The sequence below is a fragment of the Cyprinus carpio genome, unplaced genomic scaffold, assembly GCF_018340385.1.
Source record: "Cyprinus carpio isolate SPL01 unplaced genomic scaffold, ASM1834038v1 S000006746, whole genome shotgun sequence".
Taxonomy (NCBI): Eukaryota; Metazoa; Chordata; class Actinopteri; order Cypriniformes; family Cyprinidae; genus Cyprinus; species Cyprinus carpio.
The window spans coordinates 2700415-2714090 of NW_024879345.1; positions in this window are offsets into that span (position 1 = coordinate 2700415).

The following is a 13676-nucleotide window of genomic DNA, read 5'->3' on the forward strand; positions in this document are numbered from 1 at the left end:
CAAGCCTGGCGATCTCAGAAGTTCTGCCACCTTCTGCTGCCCTTCCAGTAATGACAGTCACCTTTTTATGTGTCTGGGCTATACACACTTCTGAGGCGGTGGTGCCCGCTCCAGTCCATGAGTCCGCTCCAGAACCCTCTCCAGTCCAGAGTCCGCTCCAGTCCATAACTGTTGTTTCTATATTTCAAATTCATTAAAGGATGATTAGGCTGCATTAATTAGGTCAACCAGAACTGGGAACACTTCCCATAACACTGATGTACTCGCTACATTGTAAGAAGAATGGCATTTACGCTAATATTAGTCCCTTTTATTCTTATTCTGAGGTCACCATAGCCATATGGATCCAATCTGTATCCAGATCAGACGGTCACCGTAATCACCCAGATCAGCACCTAGAGACGACCTCTACAGTCCTAGGAGGAGGCCTAATCAGAGCTCTTCACCTGTCCTGTCACGGCCAAGGAGGCCATTCGTAATCTCTCTGCTTGCCCTGTCATGCCCAAAGTTGACATCTCTGCAGCTGTAACAGGATATGCAGACAGTTCAGAGACCATTTTTAATCTCTCTGTGCTCTCTATTGCAGTCCTACCTGACCCGCCTCGGTGGTCATCTGCCTAGTCAGTTCCACTTTGGTGGACATCTGATCAACCTGAGCCATATTGGTGGTCCCCTGCACCATCAGCACAGCTGAAGTGGTCCTCAGCTCCATCCTGGTGGTCTTCTGCTCCATCATAGGGATCTTTAGTCCTGTCTGCTCATCTGTGATGGTCATTTACTCCACTGTAGGGATCTTCGGTCCTGTTGGCTCTGCTGTGGTGGTCTTCAGCTCCACCTGCTCTGCCCTTGTGGTCTCCAGCTCCTCCCTGGTGGTCTTTTGCTCTGCCGGATCTGCCTTGGCTTCCTTCTCTGCTGTGGTGATCACCTGCTCCGCTGTGGGGATCTTCAGTCCCGTCGACTCGGCTGTGGTGATCTTCAGCTCCAACGGTTCCACCCTGACGTCCTGCTCTGCCCTGGCCTCCTGCTCCACTGGCTCCAGTTCTTCTTCCTGTCCATGGGTCTGGCCCTCCATCCCTCCCTCTGTTCCACCTCTGCTCCACCTCCCTCCTGGATTTAAGTCCTTTTTGTGTTTAGGAGCATCTGCACTCTATAGACCACAATGCAACACAACTATGACGTCATTGCATATCGTGTTTAATTTATCCCTACCCCAAACAACTCTAAAATATATAATTATTTTTTTTTTTTTATTTTTCACATTTATAACAGCCTAATCATACCAATATACAGTAGGTTGACAACCAAAATGGGTATTACCACCGCAGCGTTAACTGCAAGTCAGGCGCATGTTAAAATCATTCACGAAACTACCGCCAGGTGGTGCAAAGGAACGGATTGTGAAATGAATGTAATTGTAAAATGAAAGGCAGATGTAAAACAACAATAACATTATAATATACATTATAACATCCTTAAAAACCATTAAAAAATAGGATAGTCTTAGGCTACAGTCTACTCATCAAAAATTTAAAGATAGACCTTTACACAAAGTCTTAGGCTACAGTCTACTCATCCAAAATTTAAAGATAGACCTTTACACAAAGGCATGCTATTGTTATTAAGCAGTCATTATATATATATATATATATATATATATATATATATATATATATATATATATACGGATTAAAAGCTAAATGTTTTCATTTCGGTTCATTCTTGGTTAAAAAAAATAAATAATAATCTTCAGGTTCCATTTGCAGAGCGAAATGAGAAAGGTGCAGCATTTATAAATAATTCTTATTCACTCTGTTATTAATCTTGATTTTTCAAACTGCTAACACTTTGCATTTTTGAATTATGCCTTTACACTGTGACCAAAAATTGTGAATTGTGACTTTGATCGCGCTGGTGCCTCACGCGCACATATTCATTGGAAACAGCAGTCGTTCACCAGCCATGCAGCGCGAGCAGCGGGCCACTTTGGCATATTTTTGCTCATGATTATTTTATTTTATTTTTTTGCGTAGATACTGAAACACGTGTGAAATCCAAAGTCTATTTTACCTAATGAATAACAGTTTAGCTTCAAATGGGCAACATGTTTGGATTTGTCCCGAATGAGAGAGATAAGCCCAACCTTACCTTATGTATCGCTTTAAATTATTTTTAATTATTATTTTTGTTTTGTTTATAAGCCTATATTATTATATACTGCAATTATATTTATCCATTGGAATTATATATTTGTAATTATTGTTCTGTTCTGATAAATTTGTTGAATTTAAAGGATTTGTTGTAAAGTGGAGGGAACTAAAAATATCCTGTTGGTACATAAGCCTATAGCATTATTAGGCCTGCCGTTATTATTTCTGAATGTAATAAAATGCAACTCTCACAAATTTAATTTATTTTTTACCGTGTTTAAAAAAAAAATGCAGCAAACGAAAATAGGCGATTAATCGGTTAAAATGTGTTATTGTGGGTCAGGGGCATCGGACTGGGGGTAAAACCAGTACTGATTACCAGGGCCCCAAAGGAAGAGAGGGCCCTTGAAAAGTCTGGAATATATTTTATTTAACCTGATGGGGGCCCATCAGGACTGCATATGCATAGGGCCCGGGATCTTGTGCAACGCCCCTGTTGTGGGTTAACAAATTTACATTATATACATAGGAACAGAGTATGGGCCTAATCTAGGCTATGTTATTAACTATTTACAAGTTTTGTGTAGCTATAATTTTATCCAGCTTTATTTTTCCATTGCACCCGAAAATGACTTTGTGCATGAGCATTCACTCCGCGCGCTCAAGCTGCCTCCCGCGATGCTCAGCTGTGGACGATTTCAGAATGTTTGATATAAAGGTTCTGTCACATATTATATACAGGAATTGTTCACATAAAAAAAAAAAAAAAAATCAAAAAATATATTGTTAGTTTTATGCTAACATGCAATCAAAGGTCTTCAGATACTATATAAGATACAAGTTCATTAGACTATTTAACATGCACTGTGACATTTTACCGTTTCAACTTAAACTTCCTAAGATTTTAAAGTCAGTTTAATAATATTGAGATTCAAGTTGATGGTATTTTTTTAAAAAAAAAATAGTTTTAATTGCTTCAATTATTTAAATAAATTAATAATGTTATCATGACTTTTTCATCATTTTTTTTTTTACAAGCTGTATTCCTTTTCCATTTCTGAAAACCAAGCACACATTTTTTTTTTTTTTAAAATCTATTAATCGCTCAAATAGCTCTAACAAGGTTTTGTTTTATTTTATGTCAGGGGAGTCACATCATCATTGGAATTGCAAATTAACTTCAGAAATGGAAAATAAGGGCTAATAGAGGTTCTTTATTTTATTCTTCATTTATAATGTTTATTCTTGAAGAAAATAAGTAATTACTCTTTAAGAAAATAGGGACGATCCAAATATTTGTAATGTACAATAATATAGGCCTATGTCTGTCCATTGGATTTTAAAACATAACAACTGAAGGTCTATCAAACATTTCTATGATGCATTTTTTTTAAACAATGGCACTTAAAGTTTTCAACTAAAATATTATTTCAACCATATAGCCTGTGAATAAATAAAATGCATACTTTTCAATGAAAGAACACTTAGAGAGTGTAGGTTGCTTCTGGTGTTTGGATTTGTACTTCAATATAATGAGATCCAAGTTTAAGAATAGCCTACAGTGTTTATCTCTATTAAACAGCATTAGCTCAATGAAATATGTCTTCCTTCAGGTAGACTGAATGTTTTCCTGCCTTGCTAAATGTTGGGCTCATGATCAATGAGTTGTATTCGCCTCAAATAGATTTTATAAAATCAAACCGTGGACGGTGAAGCTGGGTCAGTTAGAGGTCGCGCTCGCTGTGAAGCGGGAGCAGCTGATGGAAGATTCCGCTTGGTCTTAAAGCCTGCCCCAAACGTCTATGTTCACAAACGTCTACGATTTTCTCAAAAATAATGATTAATTATCAATTGAGAATTTGTTATTATTTTGGTCTAGTGATGATAATAATAATATGGGCTGCGGGAAAATAATGAATAAAAAGAGTACGGCTGCTGTGAGTGCAGGCATGTTTCACCCCAGTAACATGACAACACACCGTTCCTCACGGCCAAAAAACAGACCGAGTTCAGTTCAGCTGGAGGGGGTTTTGGGGTAGTTCTGTATAGCTTATGGCGGTCGAGATAAAGGTGTGAATCTCTTGCTCTTTCATATGGAACAGTGTCTTATGAGGGTTTCAAACTTGCAGAACAGGTTTTTAGGACATATTGGTTTTAAAACAACTTTAAAGAAAGGTTTGATCCACTTCAAATGTTGACTACTGTATAGAGCAATTAAGTTTATTAGTTATTTTAACTTAATTTCAGAGGAAGTTGCCTTAACAAAAAAAGAAAAAAAAACTGTTGCATTAGGGCTGGGCGATGGCCTAAAAAAATCCCCGATTTTTTTCACAAAAAATCTGAATTACGGTTTAAAACGATTTTGTTGACTCCCTACTTAAAATCAATATTCAAATGACAAAAAAAATATTATTCTTTATCATTTACCAGTCAAATTTATAACTGAAACAAAGATGATTAAAAAAGCAGTAGCTAATGTTATTACCTTAATGCTGGAAAGACCTTTATTTTATTTATTAATTTATTTTTTAATACTAGCCCATCATGCATCTAACCATCCACTCGGCGTTAAGAGCTGTTCAGATTAAAACTGCCAGCTTCGCAGTGAGTTAGTGTCATGGACGTAGGACAGAGCAAGTGTAAATATGTTTTCTAGTCTATATTTTCATCTCGTTATGCCGCTGGTTTAGGTTATGTATTTATTTTTATTTCTTATATCAATTAATGGTAAATATAGCAGACGCTGTCTAACCGTGTCTACACCGGACGGTCTTGTTCATTTCGTAGGGTGAAACATCTCTCTCACTTGGCAGCAGAGTATGAGAGAGTGGAGCAGCAACAATTTCCCTCCACTCCGAGCATTTAATAATCACTCCGCTCCGTGTTCACTGATACCAGAAACACTGCTCCGCACTCGCTCCGTGGATAAAGTTGAAATGTTATGGTCATAACGTAGCCTATAAAAATAAAATAATAAATAAATAAAATAACAGGAGAGTTTCAAAGGGGATTACGCTATTGTGTGCAAACTTTTTTTCCTACCAAACGCCAAACTAATAACATTGTCAGCATTAAAAGGTATAATTGCTGTTTTCTGCTTTGCAAATTTTGTTTGTGATGAAAATAACAGTACATTTTCGTCAGTTATTTTATCTACAGATCGATGCATTTCTTACAGATTTCAAAATCAGTTACAGATGAAGCAGCACTGTAAAATTACATTTGTTTGAATGCATTATTGTGACAGCGATTGCGATTGTATCTGTTTAAATCATGCTTTAACTCGAAAATAATCAGTAAAAGGAAGACAAACTCTGTGAGAACTAGCCTGTAACATCCCGCTCGACTATGCCATCATTATAACCTTCTGATCGGAGAGATTATGTGTATCAAGCTATAGTTAAATATGTTTATCATGTGAATTCTTGCTAAATATGCAGTTATATTACGGGCTGTTGGCATGAATTGTATTCATGATGGAGCGCTCTTGGAGCGAGTGAAAACCACGACGCTCCGACTTTTAAAAAATCCTTTCCTCGCTCCAGTCAGAATAACCCCGCTCCGCTCATACTCTGCTCTGCAGCGTGTCTCAAATGCGCGGGGGACGGTTGAGCCCAATCACAACTATGAGCCCTGAGTGGAGCGTCGGCCGTTTTATTTTTTTGAGTCCATACAATATTTTTTAGAGTGTGAAATATAAATTTTCACAGAATGTAGCCTATTCATGAACAATATATTGAAGTTTTTTCTAAATCCCAAACAGAGTCCAGACATCAGTAAAGTATCCGTTTATGACCATGTTTTATAGGCTTTTTTACAGACGTGACAAAAAACACAAGAGTTTTTATTTATTTTGTAGACTTTATGTGATTTAAAATGCACAAACCAGAAGCACATATCTGCAGAGAAGGGTTGGCCATTCTCAAAACATAAAATATAAATTTTATTTCAATTTTCGTTTTTGTGTTTCAGAGGACCGTTCTGAAAGAAGAATTTATGCAAACTTGTATAAAATGCTTTAAAAAACTTTAACAGAGATGTCTAGAGGGTATTTAATAGATCTGCCTCCCATGTAAGATTTTTCTAGTTACTAGTCGTTCATTTGTCATTATTCAACTAATCGCAGGTTTATATTAAATTAACATCTATAATACATAATGAGCCTTAATATATTCAGCGCTCAAGACATGCATTAAAGCACAGGCAGAAGCAGCTTAATAATTGTGAAAAAGGAGACATTTTAATTATTTATTAATAAACAAATGTTTTCTTGTTGGCTGCAAGATGAAATTCACAGTGCTGACTCTCTCCACATGAACGCACCTTTAGAGAGAAATACAACCTTCACAGATTACATAATGCTTTCGTTCTGAATTGATTTGTTTAAAAGAGTAATTTTAAGTAATCTTGAGACCTTCTGGTGGGCTCCGTTCCCCTGGTTGAGAACCACTTCACTACACCAGCACATTTGTATCACATAATCAATATTTTTATCCTTTTTTTCCAGGAAAACTATTTTTTATGCAAAAACAATGATATTTTGATATGTGTTATATATGTTTGTAACAAAGTCCCACTGAAGACAAGTGTAGTGAACCTAAATGCAGTATTTTATTAAACATAAACCAGATACAAAACAAATACCTGACTTGACTTGAGAATTGAAACTCCTGAACAAAACATGAACTCACCAAAATAGGTTACCAGAACAAAGCAAACAACAATGGACAACGGCAACATAAGGAGAAACAAGACACATGACTAAAGGAACCAATCACAACATGACACACTGAACAAAGGAACCAATACCTGGATCTCATGAGGGCAAGGGCAACTTATCAATGACTATGAAAAAAAAAAAACATGAAAGCAATTACCTTGAAACAAAACCCAAAACAGTACATGACACTTTTATATTGAGCTTGGTGGGACCAATATGTGTAAACAAAGCAATACTGACAAAGACTAAAAGAGGAACTCTACTGTGCGTATCTAAAATATGATCCCTTAAATATGATGACTGAAACATCAAACAATCATGCTGAAAGAAGGAGATGTCAAAGCATGAGATGGTTAAATAGAAATGGGCAGGGATGAATGCATTTATTTTTAAACTACATGCTCAATGAAGAGCTCTATGCAAAGATGAGATAGAAATAATTTTAATGCAATTTGCATGCAATTTGGCTGATATTACAATATATTCCAAACATTTGCTAAAAATTACGACCATTTGCACAGAACCACATAAGAGTACATAGTTTGGGGGTCAATAAAGTTTACCCTCTCAGTACCAAGTGTGTTCAAACAAACTAATTACCCCATTGATACTCTGCTTAGTGCGTTTGACCTGCACTGGAACGCCAACCCATCAAGAGCATCATATTTTTGAAAGAACGCCAGATTCAGTGTATTTGTTTCTTCCTCCACTTCCTCCAGGCTTCTTTGCATGCCTCTTATACGATTACACAAGGAGTGTGTGCCGTATAGTGTGCTTCTCCTGTCTGAATCAGATGAGTAGTTTGGCCCTGGGTGCAAGTCATACACAACATAATCCTTGAGGATTAAGAGAAGCCTCTCCAGCATTTGATTGTGTGACATTAAAAATAGAACGCTTGAGCAAACATGGACCGTAAACAAAGCTCTCCAATCACCACTTCACAAAAAACAAACAAGGTTGCACTTCAGCTGTAGGCTTAATGAAGGGAACGATGCCCTAAAAAGCACAAGTGCGAAGTGAGATGTTACAAACAGATAAATGGAAAATCATGAATGATCATTTAAGATTGTCATGGTCATTGTTTAGCAGCAGATTGGTATAATTTTACCTGATGTTCTTGTGCTTACAAGTACATGTAATCACACGTATGTTATACATACACGAAAGATTAGTTGTTATCTCTCAGAAACATGGAATCATTACAAAAATAGTGACTGTAATAGAAAAAAAAATATTTGCCCATCAACAACCAGTATGTTTACTATTCCAAAGAGCAGACTGATGTTAACATCAACATCTGTCACAAGATAAAGAGGTCCATGTTGAGAGTAAGGCATCAAAAAAGATGCACTGTAGGTGATTGAGAGAGGATTTATCATACACATAAATGTAGTTCCTTCTCCAGTCTGAACACTCATGCCTACATAAAGCAGTCCCTCAGTCAAATTCACTTAAGTGCACCAACCATTCATTTTAGTATCGATTAGAATATAGATGTTGCCCCATTAACCCAATAAAGCTCAACAAATTACAGTGGGTACGGAAAGTATTCAGACCCCCTTAAATTTTTCACTCTTTGTTATATTGCAGCCATTTGCTAAAATCATTTAAGTTATGTTTTTTCCTCATTAATGTACACACAGCACCCCATACTGACAGAAAAACACAGAATTGTTGAAATTTTTGTAGATTTATTAAAAAAGAAAAACTGAAATATCACATGGTCCTAAGTATTCAGACCCTTTGCTGTGACACTCATATATTTAACTCAGGTGCTGTCCATTTCTTCTGATCATCCTTGAGATGGTTCTACACCATCATTTGAGTCCAGCTGTGTTTGATTATACTGATTTGACTTGATTAGGAAAGCCACACACCTGTCTATATAAGACCTTACAGCTCACAGTGGATGTCAGAGCAAATGAGAATCATGAGGTCAAAGGAACTGCCTGAAGAGCTCAGAGACAGAATTGTGGCCAAGGTAACAAAAAAATTCTGCTGCACTTAAGGTTCCTAAGAGCACAGTGGCCTCCATAATCTTTAAATGGAAGACGTTTGGGACAACCAGAACCCTTCCTAGAGCTGGCCGTCTGGCCATACTGAGCTATCGGGGGAGAAGAGCCTTAGTGAGAGAGGTAAAAAAGAACCCAAAGATCACTGTGGCTGAGCTCCAGAGATGCAGTCGGGAGATGGGAGACTTCATGGCAGAGTGGCCCGACGGAAGCTTTTTCTCAGTGCAAGACACATGAAACCCGCATGGAGTTTGCTAAAAAAAACACCTGAAGGACTCCAAGATAGTCTGATGAGACCAAGATAGAACTTTTTGGGTTTAATTCTAAGCAGTATGTGTGGAGAAAACCAGACACTGCTCATCACCTGTCCAATACAGTCCCAACAGTGAAGCATGGTGGTGGCAGCATCATGCTGTGGGGGTGTTTTTCAGCTGCAGGGACAGGACGACTGATTGCAATCGAGGGAAAGATGAATGCGGCCAAGTACGGGGATATCCTGGACGAAACCTTCTTCAGAGTGCTCAGGACCTCAGACTGGGCCGAAGGTTCACCTTCCAACAAGACAATGACCCTAAGCATACAGCTAAAATAACGAAGGAGTGGCTTCACAACAACTCCGTGACTGTTCTTGAATGGCCCAGCCAGAGCCCTGACTTATTGCCAATTGAGCATCTCTGGAGAGCCCTGAAAATGGCTGTCCACCAATGTTTACCATCCAACCTGACAGAACTGGAGAGGATCTGCAAGAAGGAATGGCAGAGGATCCCCAAATCCAGGTGTGAAAAACTTGTTGCATCTTTCCCAAAAGGAATCATGGCTGTATTAGATCAAAAGGGTGCTTCTACTAAATACTGAGCAAAGGGTCTGAATACTTAGGACCATGTGATATTTCAGTTTTTCTTTTTTAATAAATGTGCAAAAATGTCAACAGTTCTGTGTTTTTCTGTAAATATGGGGTGCTGTGTGTACATTAATGAGGGAAAAAAATGAACTTAAATGATTTTAGCAAATGGCTGCAATATAACAAAGAGTGAAAAATTTAAGGGGGTCTGAATACTTTCGGTACCCACTGTAAATAATAGTCAGAAAAACTGTGCATATGTGTTTTTGGTATATTACAATCGATACATGAGATTTTTATGGCTCATATATGGAGAATACAATAAATGTTATAGGCCCAAACTGAGCAAAAATATTAAATTTGGTGCAGATGCTGATATTTATATGGCCAAAAAGTATGAAATTCTGATAGCTTGCAATTTAAATCAATGAGACCTTTAACAGTATAGCAGATTACTTGCATTAAATTCATATAAAGATCAGTCATCAGTCTATGTCTCCCAATAATATGTGAGATTAACAAATAAATGTTCCTCAAAAGCCTCATGTATCATATTTGATACTTACATTTTCAGATAATTTTTTTTAATGATCAAGTAAACCTAAATTACTTCAGTCCAGTAAATATTCATTGTGAAATACTTCTAACAATATAAATCTTATTCTCATGTTTCCTTTATAATAATCAGTAAAAGAAATTCACAGCAAAAAGACAAGTGAACCACAACCTGAAGTTGGACATTTTCATAATTATTTTTACCTGCTAAAAAGCAATGAACTATCAATCAGAAGACATTTAGTAGATTTTGAACAAGCTTTTTCATTTTTAATAATTATAATTTAGAGACAGATTTATATATATATATATATATATATATATATATATATATATATATATATATATATATATATATATACTGTGTATAAATATGATACAGTAAGCTTTACATGGTTAAAGTAACATGACAGCGTAAAATATCTGAGAAAATGCGGGCTGATTCTGATTTTATTTTTTATTTGTTTCCTTCTGTAAAAATTACAGGCTAGATGTTTTATCTTCATGTGGATAGTGGTTCCACTCAGACACATCAAACTCATGTTATTTTTCATCCAGTCCTTGCATTTTACACTTTAAGATTAAGATCCCCTAAGAGCAAAAAACAGGATTTCAAAGAGGAAAAAATAAGAAAAAGTCTGAAGGCTGTACAACTCCCTTTAGATTGCCCTTCACCAAACATCAGCAAAAAACGAAGAAGATATCAAGGTCAGCAGAGATACCTGCACCTAAATTAATCATGAGAGGAGTCATCACTGGATAGCCTCAAATATCTTTCTGCATCATTGAGCAAAAGAACTGCAAGCACTGCCAGACTACAATAGATTAAGGTCAGATCATAAAGGTAAAATTCATATTTGCTGAAACAGCCTCAACGTGAAGCCTTAGTATAACTGTACTAATTACAGTATTCTGTTTGTGGGAAACTATTAATAGTGTTAAACAGAGGTGGGGTTTTTTTCTTTCTTTTTTTTTTCTTCACCATTAGTGTCATTTTCAGGGTTTTGTGCAATTCAGAATTAAAAATTCCTTAATACCAATTCAGTTCCTGGATTTGAATTGAGGTTGCAAACAGGATGCAGAATTGCAGCTCAAAATTTAATGTAAGGAAGCAGAATTACAATTCATTGAAATCACACACACACACACACACACACATATACTGTGTGTATATATATATATATATATATATATATATATATATATATATATATATATATATATATATAAACCTTATACAGTATATAGTCATGGATGGCTACAGAAGAGTAGTGCTGTTTTCTAATGTCAGCAAATTTACAGTGTGATCTAAACCATTACACAACATGCAGTATATTAGAGATATTACTTATTAGAGCTCAAGATAAACCTTACGCTGTCACTGTGAACAGAGCTGTTTTTTGACTAGGTGAAAAGGGTGATGTTTTGGTAACATTTCTCAATGGTATAGACTTCTCAGGAAGACCCTAAAGAATCATACCAACTTGTGGAAAATGGGCACCCCATGTCCCCTTTAATAACGATCACGTGACTTCCCAAAACCTCCATATATTGGGCCACCACATACCATACTGTTTCTTTCTCTCGAACAACAGATGGACTCGCCTGCTCTGGACGACGTTCTGTTCGATTCAATGTCACTGGTGTCACTTGAGGATCACCTCTCATCATCCCGATTGCAGTCGTTTTCCGAGCACTTGCGTTCGGGGCCATGAGCGTCCACTCCCAGGCTCATCTCGGGAGGACTCTGAGCTGTTCCCGGCCTCCACCCTCTCTGTCAGTGGGATCCGCGGGCCGAGATCGCCATCATTGTTTGTGTGGTGGACACAGAAACGGAATCCTCGTTCTCCTCACGAGCCGCTTCTCCAGTGCTTCCTCAGCACTCCCACTGCACGTCTTTCAGAATCCAGAGCTGAGGACAACTGAACCAAGGATTGCCTTCAACACGCACTTAAATCCAAGGTATCCAATTCAATCGTGCAGATTACAAACAGTTATTTCAACTGTAATCAGTATCAATAAAACTTCGGTCATGACAAACTTTGAGCCCTCAGCACTTCCGGCAGCTCCTAGGTAGTCACTCTCCGTCAGACATGACGTCACAAGAATTCTCCTCCACAGCATCAGACAGTTCCCTCTAGCGGCAGGCAAGATGTAAATCCTCCTGCACTTGCTCAATCTGATGCCCCCAAAATTCTTCTCTTCTCTAAGCTTACAGTTTGCTCATAAAACTCTGCTCGCAAACATCCTTTCATCCCAACATCCATTCCATTGTTTCCCCTTGACTTGTATGTATTACAGACTTGTGTATGGATTGATTTATGTATTAATTGGTTTTCGCCATGAAATATAGACACATATGCTGGTATGGCTTAATAAGTAAATAAACAAACAATCAGCAATATGGCTCCATATTCCACTCCAATCTCACTCTCTCCCTACCTCCCTCTTTCCCTCCCTCACTCTACCTCCTCCCCCCACCCATATCCTCTCATCCTCAATACCCCCCACTCAGAGACATCCTTTCATCCTAGCATCCATTCTTCCACCCTTCCTTCAGTCATTTTTTCAGCAATATGGCTCTCATGCATCCTAATAAATCTCAATAGCTACCCTTACAGTCCAGAAGCCTCATCCAGCGCCACTACCTCACACAGTGCAATCCATTTCTCCCTCATCAATACCCTCTCATCCTGCCATCTAGCAACAAGTTGGCTTAAAACCCACTCACAAACATCCTTTCATCCCAACATCCATTCTTCCACCATTCCTTCAGACGTTTACAGCACACGGCTCCCAGTTTTCTATTGATTCAAACAGCTACTTCTGCAGTCCAGGTGCCTCATCCAGTGCCCAAGGGACCCTACCTCACGTGGGCCAGCCAGAACTCCTCCAACCTCCAATTCCATTTCCTCTGGTCTACCATTTCCCCTTTCCTCCCTCCATCAATACCTTCACATCCTGCCATCTAGCAACAGGTTAGCCATAGCGACACCACCTACTCGGCCAGCTTCAGCAGTCCATCACCTTCTGTCTCAGTAGCTCTACGCTCAAAAATAATTCAGCAGCAGGTCATCTACGGCAGTCTAACCAAGAGTCATTCAGGAGCCCTCTCAACCCTGAACTCTACTGCTGGATATTCAAATTTTAAACATCCCTTTATGTGAACTTGTGGAGCCCCCTCACATCCAGCTTCAGCATGCTCAATTACAGCCCCCCCCCCAAACCTCAACACTTCTTCATGCAAACTACAGCTATCTGCTGCAGCTCCATCCCTTCCAATTATTCCTCCAATTATTAAAAGATTCACGAAAGGTCCATTCAACAAACTTTTTTTGTCATACATATCAGCCCTATAGGTATAATTTATAATCAACTTATGTTCTCCCCGCAACACTCAC